An 18,163-nucleotide genomic window follows, 5' to 3' on the forward strand; every position below is an offset into this window, starting at 1 on the left:
TTAAGGATTTAAAACAAAACAAAACAAAACAAACAAACAAAAAAGCAAGATCTGTTAGTCCAGAATTCTCATTCTCACTCTGAACTTCCTGTCCTTGAAGATCAGAATGTTATTCATGGGGCACCTGGGTGGCTCAGTCTGTTAAGGTTAAGCGGCTGCCTTCAGCTCAGGTCAGGTCTCTCGATCCTGGCATCCTGGGGTTGAGCCCTGCCTTGGCCTCTTTGCTCAGCAGGGAGTCTGCTTCTCCCTCTCCCTCTTCCCCTCTCCCCTACTCATGCGTCCACATGCATATAGGTGAGAAACAGCAGTGTCAGGATAATGCCCTTCAAGTCACATCAGCCTTCCTGAAGATGGAAGCATAAATCAAGGTGGTTATGGTACCATTAGGTAAGGCCTACGAACATATAACTGAGAAACAACAGTGCACAGGAACCATCTTACAACGTACAATATCTTTGGTCAATGTGGAATACCTATCATAAGTTGTTGTGGCAACATAACGAAAATGGCATAAACTTATCTGTAAGAAACAACAGTGTATGGGAACCCACTTAGCCATAACATCATCATTCATGAATATGGAAGCATTCACCAAAGTGGTCGTGGAAGCCTGACGAAAGTGCCAAACATTTATCTCTGAGACACAACACTATACAAGGAAAGACAAACAAACATCATCTTTCACGATTAAGCAAATGTTCACCATAGTGGTATGGAAACATGATCATTGTGCCACATTCTTATTGTAATAGACAACCGTGTCTAGGAACCGTCCTTCAACTAAAGTTCCCTCATGCATAGGTATCGCTTCTCAAATTTGGGTTTGTAGTCCTAGGGAGACGTCCACACCCTTATCTCTAGAAACAACGATGTCAAGATAATGTCCACCAGTAACATCATCAATTATGAATAGGGAAGCAGGAATCAAAGTGGTTGTGGAAGCATTAGGAAAGGTCTACGTACATATCTGTAAGAAACCACTGTGTATAGGAACCGCCCTCAACTAACATCACCCTCATCATTCTACATCCGTTCAGAAAATAGGAGGTGTATGAATCAGCAAAGCACCGCATACATATATCTAAGAAACAACAGTGTACAGGAAAGAGCCCCCTACAATGAACATTACTGTACATGCATAAGGAAACAGGAACCAAGAAGGAGGTGGAGTCGGAAGTAAAGGACCACATACCTATCCCTAGACAAGACCACTTTACACAATAGCATTAACAATTAACATTATCTCTCACGAATATGGAAGCATTAATCAAAGGTTCTGGAATCTCGAGGACTGTGCCCCTTCCTTATTGGTAAAAAAACCACCCTATTCAGGAAAACACCTTCAACTAGCATAAGCCTCCTAAATAATGATTCCTTTTCAACATTGATTGTGTAGGCCTATGAAAAGGTCCACATAATTATAGCTAAGAAACAATGGTGTCAGGATAATGCCCTTCAAGTCACATCAGGCTTCTTCAAGATGGAAGCATGAATCAAGGTGGCTATGGTACCATTAGGTAAGGCTTACGAACATATAACAGAGAAACAACAGTGCACAGGAACGATATTACAACGTACAATATCTTTGGTTAATGTGGAATCGCTATTGTAAGTGGTTGTGGCAATGCAAGGAAAATGCCATAAACTTATCTGTATGAAACAACAGTGTATGGGAACCCACTTAGTCGTAACAATATCATTCATGAATATGGAAGCATGAGCCAAAGTGCTTGTGGAAGCCTGACGAACGTGCCAAACACTTATCTCTGAGACACAACACTCTACAAGGAAAAACCACCGAACATAATCTTTCACAAGTAAGAAAGAGGTTTGCCACATTCTTCTATGCCAGAATCAACAGTGTATAAGAACCATCCTTCAACTAAAGCTCCGTCATGCTTAGGTATACATTCTCAAAATTGTGTTTGTAGTCCTAGGGAACAGTCAACACACTTATCTCTAGGAAACAATGGTGTCAAAATAATGTCCACCAGTAACATCACTGATTATGAATAGGGAAGCATGAATCAAAGTGGTTGTGCAAGCATGAGGAAAGGTCTACGTACATATCTGTAAGAAACAACAGTGTATAGGAACTGCCCTCAACTAACATCACCCTCATGATTCTATATCCCTTCAGAAATAGAGGGTGTATGAATCACGAAAGGACTGCATACATATATTTAAGAAACAACGGTGTACGGAAAGAACTCCTTACAAAGAATAACCACCATACATGCATATGGAAATCCGAACCAAGGTGGAGGTGGAATCTGAAGGAAAGGACCACATACCTATCCCTAGGCAACACCATTTTACCGAAAACCATTAACAATTAACATAATCTTTCATGTAATGGAAGCATTAATCAAAACGTTCTGGAATCTCGAGGACTGTGCCCCATCCTTATTGATAATAAACCACCATGTACAGGAAAACACCTTCAACTAACATCAGCCTCCTCAATACAGATCCGTATTCAACATTGGGTGTGTAGGCCAAGGAAAGGTCCACATACTTATAGCTAAGAAAGAATGGTGTCAGGATAATGCCCTTCAAGTCACATCAGCCTTCCTGAAGATTGAAGCAAGAATCAAGGCAGTTATGGTACCATGAGGTAAGGCCTATGAACATATAGTGGAGAAGCAACAGTGTACAGGAACCATTTTACAATGTACAATAACTTTGGTAAATGTGGAATCCCTATCATAAGTGGTTGTGGCAACGTAAGGAAAATGTCATAAAATTATCTGTAAGAAACAACAGTGTATGGGAATGCACTTAGCCCTAACATCATCATTCATGAATATGGAAGCATTAACCAAAGTGGTCGTGGAAGCCTGAAGAAAGTGCCAAGCATTTATCTCAGAGACACAGCACTATACAAGGAAACAGCAAAGAACATCATCTTTCACGAGTAAGGAAGAGATCACCATAGTGATATGGAAAAATGTTTAGTGTTCCATATTCTTATATGTAATAGACAACAGTGTCTAGAAACCTTCCTTCAACTAAAGCTCTCTCATACACAGGTATCCCTTCTCAAATTTGGGTTTGTAGTCCTAGGGAAAAGTCCATAAGCTTATCTCTAGGAAACAACGGTGTCAAGATTATATCTATCAGTAACATGATTGATTATGAATAGGGAAGCATGAATCAAAGTGGTTGTGGAAGAATTAGGAAAGGTCTATGTACATATCTGTAAGAATGAACAGTGTATAGGAACCGCCCTCAACTAACATCACCCTCATTATTCTACATCCCTTCAGAAAATAGGGGGTGATCAAACTCATTCTTAGTGGCCAATATTACCTTGATCCCCAAACCAGGCAAAGACCACATCAAAAAGGAGAATTACAGACCAATTTCCCTGATGAATATGGACGCCAAAATTCTCAACAAGATCCTTGCTAATAGAATCCAACAGTACATTAAAAGGCTTATCCATCATGACCTAGTGGGATTCATCCCTGGGATGCAAGCGTGGTTCAACGTTCGCAAATATGTCAGTGTCATAGATTTTATCCAGAAGAAAAAAGCCAAAAATAATAAGATCCTCTCAATAGATGCAGAAAAAGCATTTGACAAAATACAGCATCCTTCCTGATTAAAACCCTTCAGAGTGTAGGGATAGAGGGTACATTCCTCAGTCTCATAAAAACCATTTATGAAAAGCCTACAGCAAATATCATTCTGAATGGGGAAAAGCTGGAAGCCTTTCCCTTAAGATCGGAACACAACAAGGATGCCCGCTCTCACCACTATTATTCATCATAGTACTAGAAGTCCTAGCAACAGCAATCAGACAACAAAAAGGGATAAAAGGTATCCAAATTGGCAAAGAAGAAGTAAAACTGTCTCTCTTCGCAGATGACATGATACTCTATATGGAAAACCCAAAAGAATCCACGCCCAAACTACTAGAAGTTATAGAGTAATTCAATAATGTGGCGGGACAGAAAAACAATGCTCAGAAATCAGTTGCATTCCTATACACGAACAATGAGACTGAAGAAAGAGAAATTAGGGAATCCATCCCATTTATAATAGCACCAAAAATCATACATTAACTTGGAATTAACTTAACCAGAGACGTAAAGGATCTATATTCTAGAAACTACAAATCACTCTTGAAAGACATTGAAGACGACACAAAAAGATGGAAAAATATTCCATGCTCATGGATCGGAAGAATTAACATAGTTAAAATGTCCATGCTACCCAGAGCAATCTACACTTTCAATGCTATCCCAATCAAAACACCAATGACATTTTTCAAAGAACTGGAACAAACAGCCTTTAAATTTGTGTGGAACCAGAAAAGGCCCCGAATCACCAAGGAATTGTTGAAAAGGAAAAACAAAGCTGGGGGCATCACAATGCTGGATTTCAAGCTGTACTAGAAAGCTGTGATCACCAAGATAGCTTGGTACTGGCACAAAAACAGACACATAGACCAATGGAACAGAATAGAGAACCCAGAAATGGACCCTCGGCTCTTTCGGCAACTAATATTTAATAAAGCAGGAAAAAACATCCAGTGGAGAAAAGACAGTCTCTTCAATAAATGGTGCTGGGAAAATTGGTCAGCTACACGCAAAAGAATGAAACTTGACCACTCTCTCACACCATACACAAAGATAAACTCTAAATGGATGAAAGACCTCGATGTGAGACAGGAATCCATCAAAATCCTAGAGGAGAACATAGGCTGCAACCTCTTTGACATCGGCCACAGGAACTTTTTTCATGACACATCTCCAAAGGCAGACGAAACAAAAGAAAAAATGAACTTGTGGGACTTCATCAAGATAAAAAGCTTCTGCACAGCCAAGGAAACAGTCAAAAAAACTAAGAGGCAGCCCACGGAATGGGAGAAGATATTTGCAAATGACAGTACAGATAAAAGACTTGTATCCAAGATCTAGAAAGAACTTCTCAAACTTAATACACATGAAATAAACAAATCAATAAATGGGCAGAAGATATGAATAGACACTTTTCTAATGAAGACATAGAAATGGGTAACAGACACATGAAAAAATGTTCAAAATCATTAGCCATCAGGAAAATTCAAATCAAAACCACCTTGAGAATACACCTTACACCAGTTAGAATGGCAAAAATCAACAAGGCAGGAAACAACAAATGTTGGGGAGGATGTGGTGAAAGGGGATCCCTCTTATACTGTTGGTGGGAATGCAAGTTGGTACAGCCACTCTGGAAAACAGTGTGGAGGTCCCTTAAAAAGTTAAAAATTGAGCTACCCTATGATCCAGCCATTTCACTACTGGGTATTTACCCCAAGGATACAGATGTAGTGAAGAGAAGGGCCATTATGCACCCCAATGTCATAGCAGCATTGTCCACAATAGCTAAATAGTGGAAGGAGCTGAGATGCCCTTCAACAGATGACTGGATTAAGAAGATGTGGTCCATATATACAATGGAATATTACTCAGCCATCAGAAAGAACGATTACCCAACATTTGCAGCAACATGAACGGGACTGGAGGAGATTTTGCTAAGTGAAATAAGCAGAGAAAGACAATTATCATATGGTTTCACTCATTTATGGAACATAAGAAACAGCAGGGAGATCAGTAGGAGAAGGAATGGAAGAATGAAGGGGGGGTAAAAAGAAGGGGGAATGAACCACGAGACACTATGGACTCTGGGAAACAAACTGAGGGCTTCAGAGGGGAGGGGGTTGGGACTGGGATAGGCCCATGATGGGTATTAAGGAGGGCACATATTGCATGGTGCACTGGGTGTTGTACGCAAATAATGAATCATGGAACACTACAACAAAAACTAAGGATATACTGTATGGTCACTAACATAACATAATAAAAAATTATTATAAAAAAACCAAACAAACAAATACACTTTCTAGTCCTCTCTCAACACACCTTTGGGGATCCTAATAATCCTGACGTTTCATGGCATCATTGATCTCTCTATTTTCAGGGCTACTAGCTGCCTATTCATATCTTCCTCAGCTCCCTACCTTTCTCTCAGCTTATCTTCTAGATCTTTGATTTGCTTTTCTGCCTCATTTACCTTGGCTGTTAGAGTATCCTGTTTAGACAGTACGACATTCATAGTATTTTTTAGTTTGGACTGATTAGTTATTTCTGCTCTTAGAGATTCTATCTCATCATTAATGCTTTTTTCAAGCCTAGCTATTGACTTCATGATTGCTATCCTGAATTCTGTGTCTGACATCTTTTTTATATCCATATCCATTAGTTCTGTGGCAGAATATATTGACTCTGGTTCTCTTGTTTGTTGAGAGTTCCAACCATCCTTCTGAGGTATGGTTAAGCAAATGAACAGAGGCCAAAATATCAGTCATGACCTAAGCAAAATGCATGCCAAAAAAAAAAAAAAAAAACAAAACCCGAAGAGGTGGAAAGCTACCACAGATACGCAACCAAAGCCAAGATGATCCAAAACAAAACAAACAAAACAAAACAAAACAAAAGAATGAAGAAGAGAAAGAAAAAAGAAAAGAGGGGGCAGGGAGAGATATTGTAATCTTTCAGGGTGGACAAAGCAGGGTGATCTGCGTGTTCCTGATTGATTTTTGGTCTGTATGTTAGAAGACACTAGAACCCAAAATTGCAAAGAAATCAGAACTTATATATGTCAAGATAAAAATTTTTTTTTTAAAAGATTTTATTTATTTATTCGACAGGATAGAGACAGCCAGCGAGAGAGGGAACACAAGCAGGGGGAGTGGGAGGGGAAGAAGCAGGCTCATAGCGGAGGAGCCCGATGTGGGGCTCGATCCCATAACGCCGGGATCACGCCCTGAGCCGAAGGCAGACGCCCAACCGCTGTGCCACCCAGGCGCCCCTATGTCAAGATAAAATTGAATAGAGTGTAAAATGGGCTAGTATGGGGCATAAATCTATAAAACATAGATATGAAAAAAAGTTTAAAAGCTACTTAAAAACATAAATTGGGAAATAAGAATCTATTTGAAATGGGAACACAGAAAAAAAAAACAAAGAAGAAGAAAAGAAAAAGAAAGTTTAAGGAAAGAGACAAAAAAGAAATGTAAAATTTTAGCGTGAGGTATAAATGAGTCGTGGGGGAAGACCTGGATCTCCCTATATTATTTTCCCTTGGCATTGCAGTTTTACAGTCCTGTGGGAAATAACCTTATCATTCACCTGTTCTTCCAGGCTGTCTTCTGGGGCGGGGCGGGGGGGGGGACTGCTGCTTGGCTTCTCAGGCACCTTTGCCTGGATGGAATTGCCCCACCCATTGTCAGGAGGATGGGCTTAATGTGAGCTGGTGGTCTGTGTGGCTTTTGTTCCCTGGTGGCTTTCCACTTCTCTTTAGAGGGTCAGAGCAAATATGGCTGTGCGGTAATCTCTGGCCCAGAGCTGCAAGATCAAGGTCCCACTTTCTTCAATAAACCCTCCATGTCAAACCGTCTCCACGTCTATGTGTACCAAACTCCACAGAGTCATGCAAGTCTTGCCCACTGCACCTGTCCCAGGGGAGATACCTGGATTCGTGAGCGTCTCTGAGCTTTGTGACTTTGCAATTGCTAGAGGCTATAGGGCTCGCACATTCACCCTCTTCCACAGCTCCCAGAACACTCTGGGTGCTGCCCTAGTGTCCCTTCAGGCCTCACACTGCCCTGAGAGCTGTTGCCCAGTCATGGGTGCAGCCTCTTTATGTGCCAAACCACTGAATTCTGTGGCTCTCACCTGCTGCATGTCTTCCCGGGGAGTCCCAGGACTCTCCAGTGACTCTGCACTTTGTGACTTTGCAATTGCTAGTGGCCATGGGCTCAAGAGTGCACCCTCTTCCATGGCTCCCAGGTCTCACTGGGTGCTGCTCCAGTGTCCTTTTGTGGGCCACACCGCCCTGACAGCTGTTGCTCTGTTGTGGGTGCAAGCCATTTTATATCTCCCCTAGGATGTTAAACAGCCTGCACCTTCTAGTCCTTTTCTGGGTTGTCAGGCAGACAGTGGTCTCCCTAACAGCTTGGCTCATGGTTTATGGTAACCAGAGCTGAGATTGCCTTCTGGGCTCACTAACCATAACCAGTCTCCCCACTCCATTGTTTGGGCACTCTATCGGTTCAGGCTCCCCCATTCTTTCTGAGTCTCCTGGGATCCTGAGACCATAATGATCCACCTACAATTCTACCCTATTTATTCCCTGTGCCCTTTGCAGAAAGGCATGTCTCTAGCTAGAGCAGATTTCTAAGGGTCCTGATTTTTTTGCTCCGGTGCTATGTCACTTCCCAGTGGCCAGCTTACAGAGGCTTCCTCCCCTCTCCATTTATCTTCAGATATTTCCTCCAAAGATTCAGAGTTCTGCACCTCCTATCTTGCAAGAAGTAGTCATTTTTTTGCTTGTAGAGATCCAGATAATCTTACATCTCAGGTTGAATTCATGTGTGTTCAGAATGGTTTGATAGATACCCAGCTAAATTCAAGGGACCAGATGAAACAAGGTCCCCTACTCTGCTGCCATCTTGCCCCCCTCAGGAAATCTGAATTCTTATATGAAAACACCTGCTTATACAATGTGTCAACTAATTTTACAGAAAAATAAAAGCATTAACAGTGAAGCCAGGTGTGTGCCAACCAAAGGGTGACTTCAGGTAGGTGGCATGTAACCTCTGCTCAGCTGTGCAGTTCTTGACCTTCAGGTCTGTGTCCACTGCTCTTTTGTGGCTTCTCCTGGTAGGAACACTACCTGGCTCACCTCTGCTGTCCTAGGTTGGATCAAGAGACTGGCTCAGTAAGCATGAAATAAACGTTTGTTCAATGAATAAATGTGGGAGTACACAAATAAATGAAGAAATGAATGAATGTGAAACAAGCGCTAGTTTTTTGCCCTGTGACTTTCTGCAGAGCTATTGACTGTGAGTCTGTACTGTCCACTCAGGATGAAAGCAAAATGGGGGGCAGAATGAGATTAGCAGTTTGTGAGAGTAAGTGGCTAGACAGGCTTTGAAACAGATGGGAGTACACACTGGTGGGGGGGAGGGGTGTCTCATGTTGCCAGTAGGTTCTATCAGTTTAGAAGGCTGTAGCAGGCTCCATGGTTCCAGGCTCACCCAGACTTGGAGGAAGCCAGGGTTGTGTGTGAAGGTCCTGACCCAGGCAGTCTATACCAGGCTCCCTCAGTTAGGGCTCCAACCTCACCCAGCCTCCTCACTGCCCACCAATGGTGGAGGTTGAGATGTGAGTGGTGGGAAGTGGGGCCTTTTCTTGGGGAGACTCAGAGCCTCTTATTAGGACATGATGAAGGGAAGGGAAGGTTCTTCTCTAGCCTCAATATCTTAGCTTGACTAAGAATTAAATTGACATGAGACAGAATAGAAGAAAATACCAAAGTTTTATTACGTGCGTGCAGAGACCCAATAATGAAATTGAGGCCCAAGGAAGTGACTAAGGCAGGCAGTTTTTATACATTTTTTTAGACAAAGAGACAATAAATCTGTGAGGCATTGACAGTATAAAGAAAGCAACTTTGGGAGCTTCATTTAGTAAGGGATTCTAAAAAGAGTTTGAGCAGGGTGGTTAATTAGTAAAAAGTAACAAAGGTGGTTTACACAGCCTTTTTTGCTCTCAATTCCCCACCTGTGGTGGTAAGGATGTCTCTACCTCCTCCTTCAGGGAGGGTAACTTTCACATGGGGAAGTATTTCCTGCTTTCAAGGGAATGGAGGAGAGCCTGAGCGTCCTTTCTAGCACAGGGTGTCTCTTAAGTAACTTTTATTTAGAATAATTTGTATGCCCAAGTGGCACATTTTGACGTGGCCTGCCCTTGGCCCCTACAATGAATTGCGGCAATTTTCCTGGTTCTGGACAGTGACTCTGAAGGTTGCCACTGGGAAAAAGGGTGTGAAATGGCTGAGGAACTCAGCCATGTGTTATGTTTAAACAAACGGGCAAACAAGTGAGCAGACAGAGGCTCCAGTCCTGTCTTTGTACTTCTTCCCCCACACCCAAGACCTAGAGTGAGGCTATCTCTGCCCATCTCACCTTCTCCACCATTGCCCCACAAGGAAGTTTGCCCCTTCTAAGTTGTTTATTTTGTAATGGAAGGTGACACCAGATACACAGTGGGACCTCCCCAGGCCTTGCCTGTACCCTGTTGCCTGTGGGACCCTGGGTGAAAACTCATGGCAGATTGGGGATACCAGAGCTGGGTTCCAGTCCTAGCTCTGCAAGACTTGCTGGGTGGGCTTTGGAAGCCATTCATCCCCTTCTCCAGGCCACCATTTTCTTACCTACTAAGTTAGGAAACTGGATTGTCTGGCTTTTAGTCATTTCTAGCATTGACTCCAGGCTTTGCTGGAGTCTTGGGGGACTCCACCAATAACACAGGCCTCATAGCTCTCAGGGCCTTGTTCCTGCCCCATGTGAGGCATGAGGCTCCCCCCAGCAAAGGAAGTCAGTCTCCCTCTCCCCACAGGGCAGATGGTGCCTGGGGACCCAGCCCCTTCCTGGCCACACAACCTGCTGCCTCTTCCTTCATGCCTCCCCTCATCCTCATTGCCCTCCCTCCCTCCCTCCCTCTCACCCTTCAGTCCAGGACTCCCAGATGCCTTGGAGTTTTTGTTTTGTTTTGTTTTGTTTTGTTTGAAGTAGGCTCCATGCCCAGTGTGGTCCTGAGCTCCGGTTTTCAGACTGGTAACTCGTTCCCTGGCTCAGGGTCTCAGTCTGCTCTCTCAGTGCAGGTGGCTACCGCTTCCTGGTGCCCGAACGTGGCAGCTCCCTCCCCCTTACGTTTATCTTCCAATATCTGTGCGCAGATTCACAGCTCCCTGCTTCGTACCTCAATACTCAGTGTTGGAGATGTTCATTTTTAGAGATCCAGATGTATCTTCCTATGTCTCAGGCTGATTCCATGGGTGTTAAGGATGGTCTGCCCAGTGTGGTCCTGAGATCAAGAGAGATCAAGACCTGAGCTGAGATCAAAATTCGGATGTTTAATGGACCAAGCCACCCAAGCACCTCCTCCCTTTTTTAAAGATTTTATTTTTAAGTAATCTCTTCACCCAACCTGCGGCTGAATCCTACAACCCTCAGATCAAGAGTTGCATCCCATACCGACTGAGCCAGCCAGGCACCCCTCTTCCATGGAGGTTTCTGGATCCAGACCCCTGACCACAAACCTCCAGACACCCCTGCCCCTCCACTTCTCATTCTGTGTGTCTGGTGCATTAGGGTGGCCACAGGTAACGTCAGACCACTGTTCTGGGACTTTGGGCCAGTCCACACCAAGCTTGATCACCCTACCAATCAGCACCCTGTATTATCTGAGACAGCCTGATCCCAGCAGCCTGACCCCTGCCCCCCACTTCCACAGTGAGTTCCCTCCTGTAAGTAGCTCCTTAAATCCCCACCTGCAGCACTCCCAAATCAGAACCCACCCCACCATTCCACCTGCTGTCTTCACTCAAATCCTCAAGACTTCTCTGAAACTTCACCTTCCAAATAGAAAAATCTATTGTTTCCTCTTGTGTTGCCTGGCGTCTGCTTTCCAATCCCTCCTCTCCAATCTCTTGCAGAACCTGGTGTTTGTCCTCATTATGCCCCGAGGTTCCAGATCCTTCTAGAAATTCCATTTTTTATTAACATTTCTTCTTCTTTTGTTTAATAATAACATTTTTTATTAATTATGTTAGTCACCATACAGTACATCCCTAGTTTTTGCTGTAAAGTTCCATGACTCATTACTTGCTTATAACACCCAGTGCACCATGCAATACGCGCCCTCCCCAATACCCATCACCAGCCCATCCCACTCCACCCCCGAAGCCCTCAATTTGTTTCCCAGAGTCCATAGTCTCTCGTGGAACATTCCCCCTTCTGTTTACCACCCCTTTCTTCTTTCCTTTCTTCTCCTACAGATCTTCCTACATCTTAGGTTCCATAAATGAGTGAAACCGTATGATAATTGTCTTTCTCTGCTTGACTTATTTCGCTTAGCATTATCTCCTCCAGTCCTGTCCACGTTGCAGCAAATGTTGAGAAATCATTCTTTTTGATGGCTGAGTAATATTCCATTGTATATATGGACCACATCTTCTTAATCCAGTCATCTGGTGAAGGGCATCTTGGCTCCATTCATGATTTAGCTATTGTGAGCAATGCTGCTATGAACATTGGGGCCCTTCTCTTCACTACGTCTGTATCTTTGGGGGTAAATACCCAGTAGTGCAATGGCTGGGTCATAGGGTAGCTCAACTTTTAACTTTTTAAGGGACCTCCACACTGTTTTCCAGAGTGGCTGTACCAACTTGCATTCCCACCAACAATGGAGGAGGGATCCCCTTTCTCCACATCCTCCCTAGCAATTGTTGTTTCTTGCCTTGTCGATTTTTGCCATTCCAACTGGTGTAAGGTGGTATCTTAGTGTGGTTTTGATTTGAATTTCCCCGATGGCTAATGATTTTGAACATTTTTTCATGTGTCTGTTAGCCATTTGTATGTCTTCATTGGAAAAGTGTCTGTTCATATCTTCTGCCCATTTTATGATTTGCTTATTTGTTTCTCGCATATTGAGTTTGAGAAGAGGTTGCTGCCTACGCTCTCCTCTAGGATTTTGGTGGATTCTGTATCACTCTTGGGGCCTTTTTACTTTTATAGAACCCTCCTTAATATCTCCTGTAGGGCTGGTTTTGTGGTTATGAAATTGGTCAATGACTGGCGATTCTGGAATGTTCTTATCTCTCCATCAATTCTGAATGACAGCCTTACTGGATAAAGGATCCTTGGCTGCACGTTTTTCTCTGAAAGAGCTTTAAAATGCCCCCCTCACCCTTTCTCTCATTCCAGGTCTGTATAGACAGGTCTGACATAATCCTGATACTTCTTCCTTGGTATGTGAGAAATTTCTTTGCCCTTTCCGCTTTCAATACTGTATCCTTGGATCTAATATTTGCGAAATGCACTATGACGTGACTTGGCATAGGGTTGTCGTGGTTGAGCTTGGAAGGGGTCCTCACTGTTTCTTGGACATGAATGCTTCTTTCTCTTGCTAGATTAGGGAAGTTTTCAGCTACAATTTGTTCAAATATCTCTTCTAGACCTCTGTTTTTCTCCACCCTCTTGGGGATGCCGATGATTCTGACATGGAGAGTTTCATTGAGTCAGTAATCTCCCATAACCTACATTCTTGAGATTGGATTTTTTTGAGCCAAGTTTCTGTTTTATCTTTGTCTTCTACCAACCCATTCTCCAGTTCACTGATTCGTTCTTCTGCCTCATTTACCCTGGCCTTCAGAGCATCTAGTTTTGACTGCATTTGATTCATAGCATTTTTAATTTCTGCCAGATTCACTCTCATTTCTGCCCTTAGAGATTCTATATTCTCGTTAATATGTTTGTTAATATTTTTTTCAAGTCTACACATCATCTTAACCAGTGTTACTCTGAACTACATTTCTGATAATTTGGTTATAGCCATATCCATCAGTTCTGTGGCCAAAGCCACAGACTCACTGTCTTTTCTTTGCTGGGGGGGGATTTCTCCTTCTCGTCATTCTGATGAGGAGAGGTTGCGGGGTTGTCCAGAGCCAAATTATTGACCAGGACCCATGCAATGTGCACTTGTTTTGTAGGGATCTTAGGGATGTGGGCTTCTTGATTTTTCAGTCTGCTTTCTGGGGGAGGGGCCTGCTGATACTCAGGCAACCCTCTTTGGGTAGAGTCTCCGTGTCCCCTGCGAGGGGTGATGGGGATAGGCACACTGTGAGCCAGTATTTCCAGGCTTTTGTTCTCTGGAGGCCTTCCCTGGTGGTTTTCTGTGCCTCTTCTGAGAGTCAGAGCAGCAGTGGCCAAATCCCAGCCTCTGTCTCAGAACAGAGAGATTGCGGTCTGCTCTCCACTGAGCTCTTCTGGCCACTTTAACTCTGTTTCTGTTGGTGCTGCTAAACCCTGCAGCATCCCAGGATGTGTGCCCCACAACCGGCGTCCCAGTCCTCACCCCCAGGGCTAGCAGGTCTCTGTCCTTTGTGTTTCTAGCACCACCAGCTGCCCCCCCTTCGCGCTCTGGAGCTCCGTTTCAGTGTGGTTCGCGTACACTCCGGAGGTCCGGTTTTCAGACTGGTCGCGAGCGTTCCCAGGCTCACGGTCTCAGTCTGCTCTCTCACGGGTGCTGGTCCAGGAGTCAGCCTGCTACCCAGTGCAGGTGACTACTGCTTCCCAGCACCTGAACGTGGAGACTCCCTCCCCCTTCCGTTTATCTTCTGATATCTGTGAGCGGATTCAGGGCTCCCCACTTTGTACCTCAATACTCAGTGCTGGAGATTTTCATTTGTAGATATCCAGATGCATCTTCCTGCGTCTCAAGCTGATTCTGTGTGTTTTCAGTATGTTCTGGTACCTATCCACCTCGACTCAGGGGACCAGGTGAAAAAGGGGACCCCTACTCCTCCTCCATCTTAACTCCTCTAGAAACTTGTTCCTTAAAGGAATAAATAAGATCAATAATCCACTGGCCAGACTTCTTCAAGAGAATAGAGAAAGGACCCAAATTAATAAAATTATGAATGAAATAGGAGATGTCATGACCAACACCAATGAAATAGGATGGATCATTAGAAACTGTTATCAACAGCTTTATGCCAATAAATTAAACAACCTGGAAGAAATGGAAGCCTTCCTGGAAACCTATAAGCTACCAAGACTGAAACAGGAAGAAATTGATTATTAAAACAGACTGATTAATTATGAAGAGATTGAAACAGTGATCAAAAACCTCCCGAAAAACAAGAGTCCAGGGCCTGACAGATTCCCCGGGGAATTCTACCAAGCATTAAAAGAAGAAATAATACCTATTCTTCTGAAGTTGTTTCAAAAAACAGAAAGAGAAAGAAAAGTACCAAACTCATTCTATGAGGCCAGTATTACCTTAATCCCCAAACCAGGCAAAGACACCATCACAAAGGAGAATTACAGACCAATTTCCCTGATAATTATGACTGCCAAAATTTTCAGTAAGATCCTAGCTAATGCGATACAACAGTACATTAAAAGGATCATCCATCATGACCAAGTGGGATTCATCCCTGGGATGCAAGGTGGTTCAACATTCACAAATCAACCAGTGTGATACATCATATCAACAAGAAGAGAGTCAAGAACCATATGACCCTCTCAATAGATGCAGAAAAAGTATTTGACAAAATACAGTATCATTTCCTATTTAAAACACTTCAGAGTGTAGGGATAGAGGGTACATTCCTCAATTTCATAAAAACCATCTATGAGAGGCCCAAAGCAAATATCATTCTTAATGGGGAAAAGCTGGAAGCCTTTCCCTTAAGATCAGGAACATGAACCGATGCCATTCTCACCATATTATTCAACATAGTACTAGAAGTCCTTGCAACAGCAATCAGACAACAAAAAGGGATGAAAGGTATCCAAATAGGCAAGGAAGAAGTCAAACTGTCCCTCTTCACAGATGACATGGTACTCTATATGGAAAACACAAAAGACTCCACCCCCAAACTACTAGAACTTATAGAGCAATTCGGTAATGTGCGGGATACAAAATCAATGCTCAGAAATCAGTTGCATTGCTATACAAGAACAGTGAGACTGAAAAAAGAGAAATTAGGGAATCCATTCCATTTACAATAGCACCAACAACCATACGTTATCTTGGCATTAACTTAACCAGAGACGTACGGATCTATATTCTAGAAACTACAAATCACTCTTGAAAGACATTGAAGAAGACACAAAAAGATGGAAAAATAATCCATGGAATCCATGGATTCCATGCTCATGGATCAGAAGAATTAACATAGCTAAAATGTCTATGCTACCCAGAGCAATCTACACTTTCAAAGCCATCCTGATCAAAATACCAATGAAAAATTTCAAAGAACTGGAACGAACTGCCCTTAAATTTGTGTGGAACCAGAAAAGGCCCCAAAATGCCACAGAAATGTTGAAAAGGAAAAACAAAGCTGGGGGCATCACGTTGCCTGATTTCAAGCTATACTACAAAGTTGTGATCCCAAGGACAGCATGGTACTGGCACAAAAACAGACACATAGACCAATTGGAAGATTTAACATGGTTAAAACGTCCATGCTACCCAGAGTAATCTACACTTTCAATGTCATCCCAATCAAAATACCGATGACATTTTTCAAAGAAATGGAACAAACAGCCCTTAAATTTGTGTGGAACCAGAAAAGGCCACGAATTGCCAAGGGATTGTTGAAAAGGAAAAACAAAGCTGGGGGCATCACAATGCCGGATTTCAAGCTGTACTACAAAGCTGTGATCACAAAGACAGCATGGTACTGGCACAAAAACAGACACATAGACCAGTGGAACAGAATAGAGAACCCCGAAATGGACCCTTGGCTCTTCGGGCAACTAATCTTCGATGAAGCAGGAAAAAACATTCAGTGGAAAAAAGACAGTCTCTTCAATAAATGGTGCTGGGGAAATTGGACAGCTACATGCAAAAGAATGAAACTTGACCATTCTCTTACACCATACACAAAGATAAACTCCAAATGGATGAAACACTTCGATGTGAAACAGGAATCCATCAAAATCCGAGAGGAGAGCATAGGCAGCAACCTCTATGACATTGGCCACAGGAACCTTTTTCATGACACATCTCCAAAGGCAAGAGAAACAAAAGCAAAAATGAACTTGTGGGACTTCATCAAGATCAAAAGCTTCTGCACAGCCAAGGAAAAGGTCAAAAAAAAAAAATAAGAGGCAGCCCACGGAATGGGAGAATATATTTGCAAATGATACTACAGATAAAAGACTGGTATCTAAGATCTACAAACAACTTCTCAAACTCAATACACGAGAAACAAATAAATCATAAAATGGGCAGAAGATATGAACAGACACTTTTCCAATGAAGACATACAAATGGCTAACAGACACATGAAAAAATGTTCAACATCATTAGCCATCAGGGAAATTCAAATCAAAACCACCTTGAGATACCACTTTACGCCAGCTAGAATGGCAAAAATGGACAAGGCAGGAAACAACAAATGTTGGAGAGGATGTGGTGAAAGGGGATCCCTCTTACCTTGTTAGTGGGAATGCAAGTTGGTACAGCCACTTTGGAAAACAGTGTGGAGGTCACTTAAAAATTTAAAAATTGAGCTACTCTATGATCCAGCAATTGCACTACTGGGTATTTACCCCAGAGATACAGACGTAGGGAGGAGAAGGGCCATATGCACCCCAATATTCATATCATCGTTGTCCTCAATAGCTAAATTGTGGAAGGAGCCAACATGCCCTTCACCAGATGACTGGACAAAGATGTGGTCCACATATACACTGCAATATTACTCAGCTATCAGATAGAACGATTACACAACATTTGCTGCAACATGGACAGGACTGGAGGAGATTATGCTAAGTGAAATAAGTCAAGCAGGGAAAGACAATTATCATATGGTTTCACTCATTTATGGAACATAAGAAATAGCAGGAAGATTTATAGGAAGGGAAGAATGAAAGAGGGGTAAACAGAAGAGGGAATGAACCACGAGAGTCTATGGACTCTGGGAAACAAACTGAGGGCTTCAGAGGGGAGGGGGTTTGGGTATTGGGATAGGCCAGTGGTGGGTATTAAGGAGGGCACATATTGCATGGAGCACTGGGTGTTATATGCAAATAATGAATCATGGAACACTACATCAAAAACTAAGGATGTACTGTATGCTGACTAACATAACATAATAAAAGATTATTATTAAAAAATCAAATTGAAGTGAGACAGATTAACAGGAGAAAATTAATCAAAGCTTAAGAAATTATATACCTCCTGTATACATGGCAGAGCCCCAGGAAAACTGAGTAACTCACTGAAATGGCCAAAACCATCACCTTGAAAACCATTTTCAGCTAAAGACAAAAAATGTCCGCGGCAAGGAGTCAGTTGTGGGAGGTCACCAGGAAAAGCATAGCCAATAACATCAAAGTTTAAACAGATTCAAGTCATTGCTTTCTCCATTGATTGTGTCATCTGGAGGTTTGACAGCCACCCCCTCTTCCTGGTACTGAAGGAGACACCCTTACAAGTGGAGATTTCCCTTATTCATGTAAATGCATCTTACAAAAGTGTGACTTCTTGGTTATCAGAATGTCTCCTGGCTCTTGTGTATTTCCTTAAAA

Source organism: Ursus maritimus, unplaced genomic scaffold (assembly GCF_017311325.1).
Source record: "Ursus maritimus isolate PB19 unplaced genomic scaffold, ASM1731132v1 scaffold_12, whole genome shotgun sequence".
In the NCBI taxonomy this organism is placed as follows: domain Eukaryota; kingdom Metazoa; phylum Chordata; class Mammalia; order Carnivora; family Ursidae; genus Ursus; species Ursus maritimus.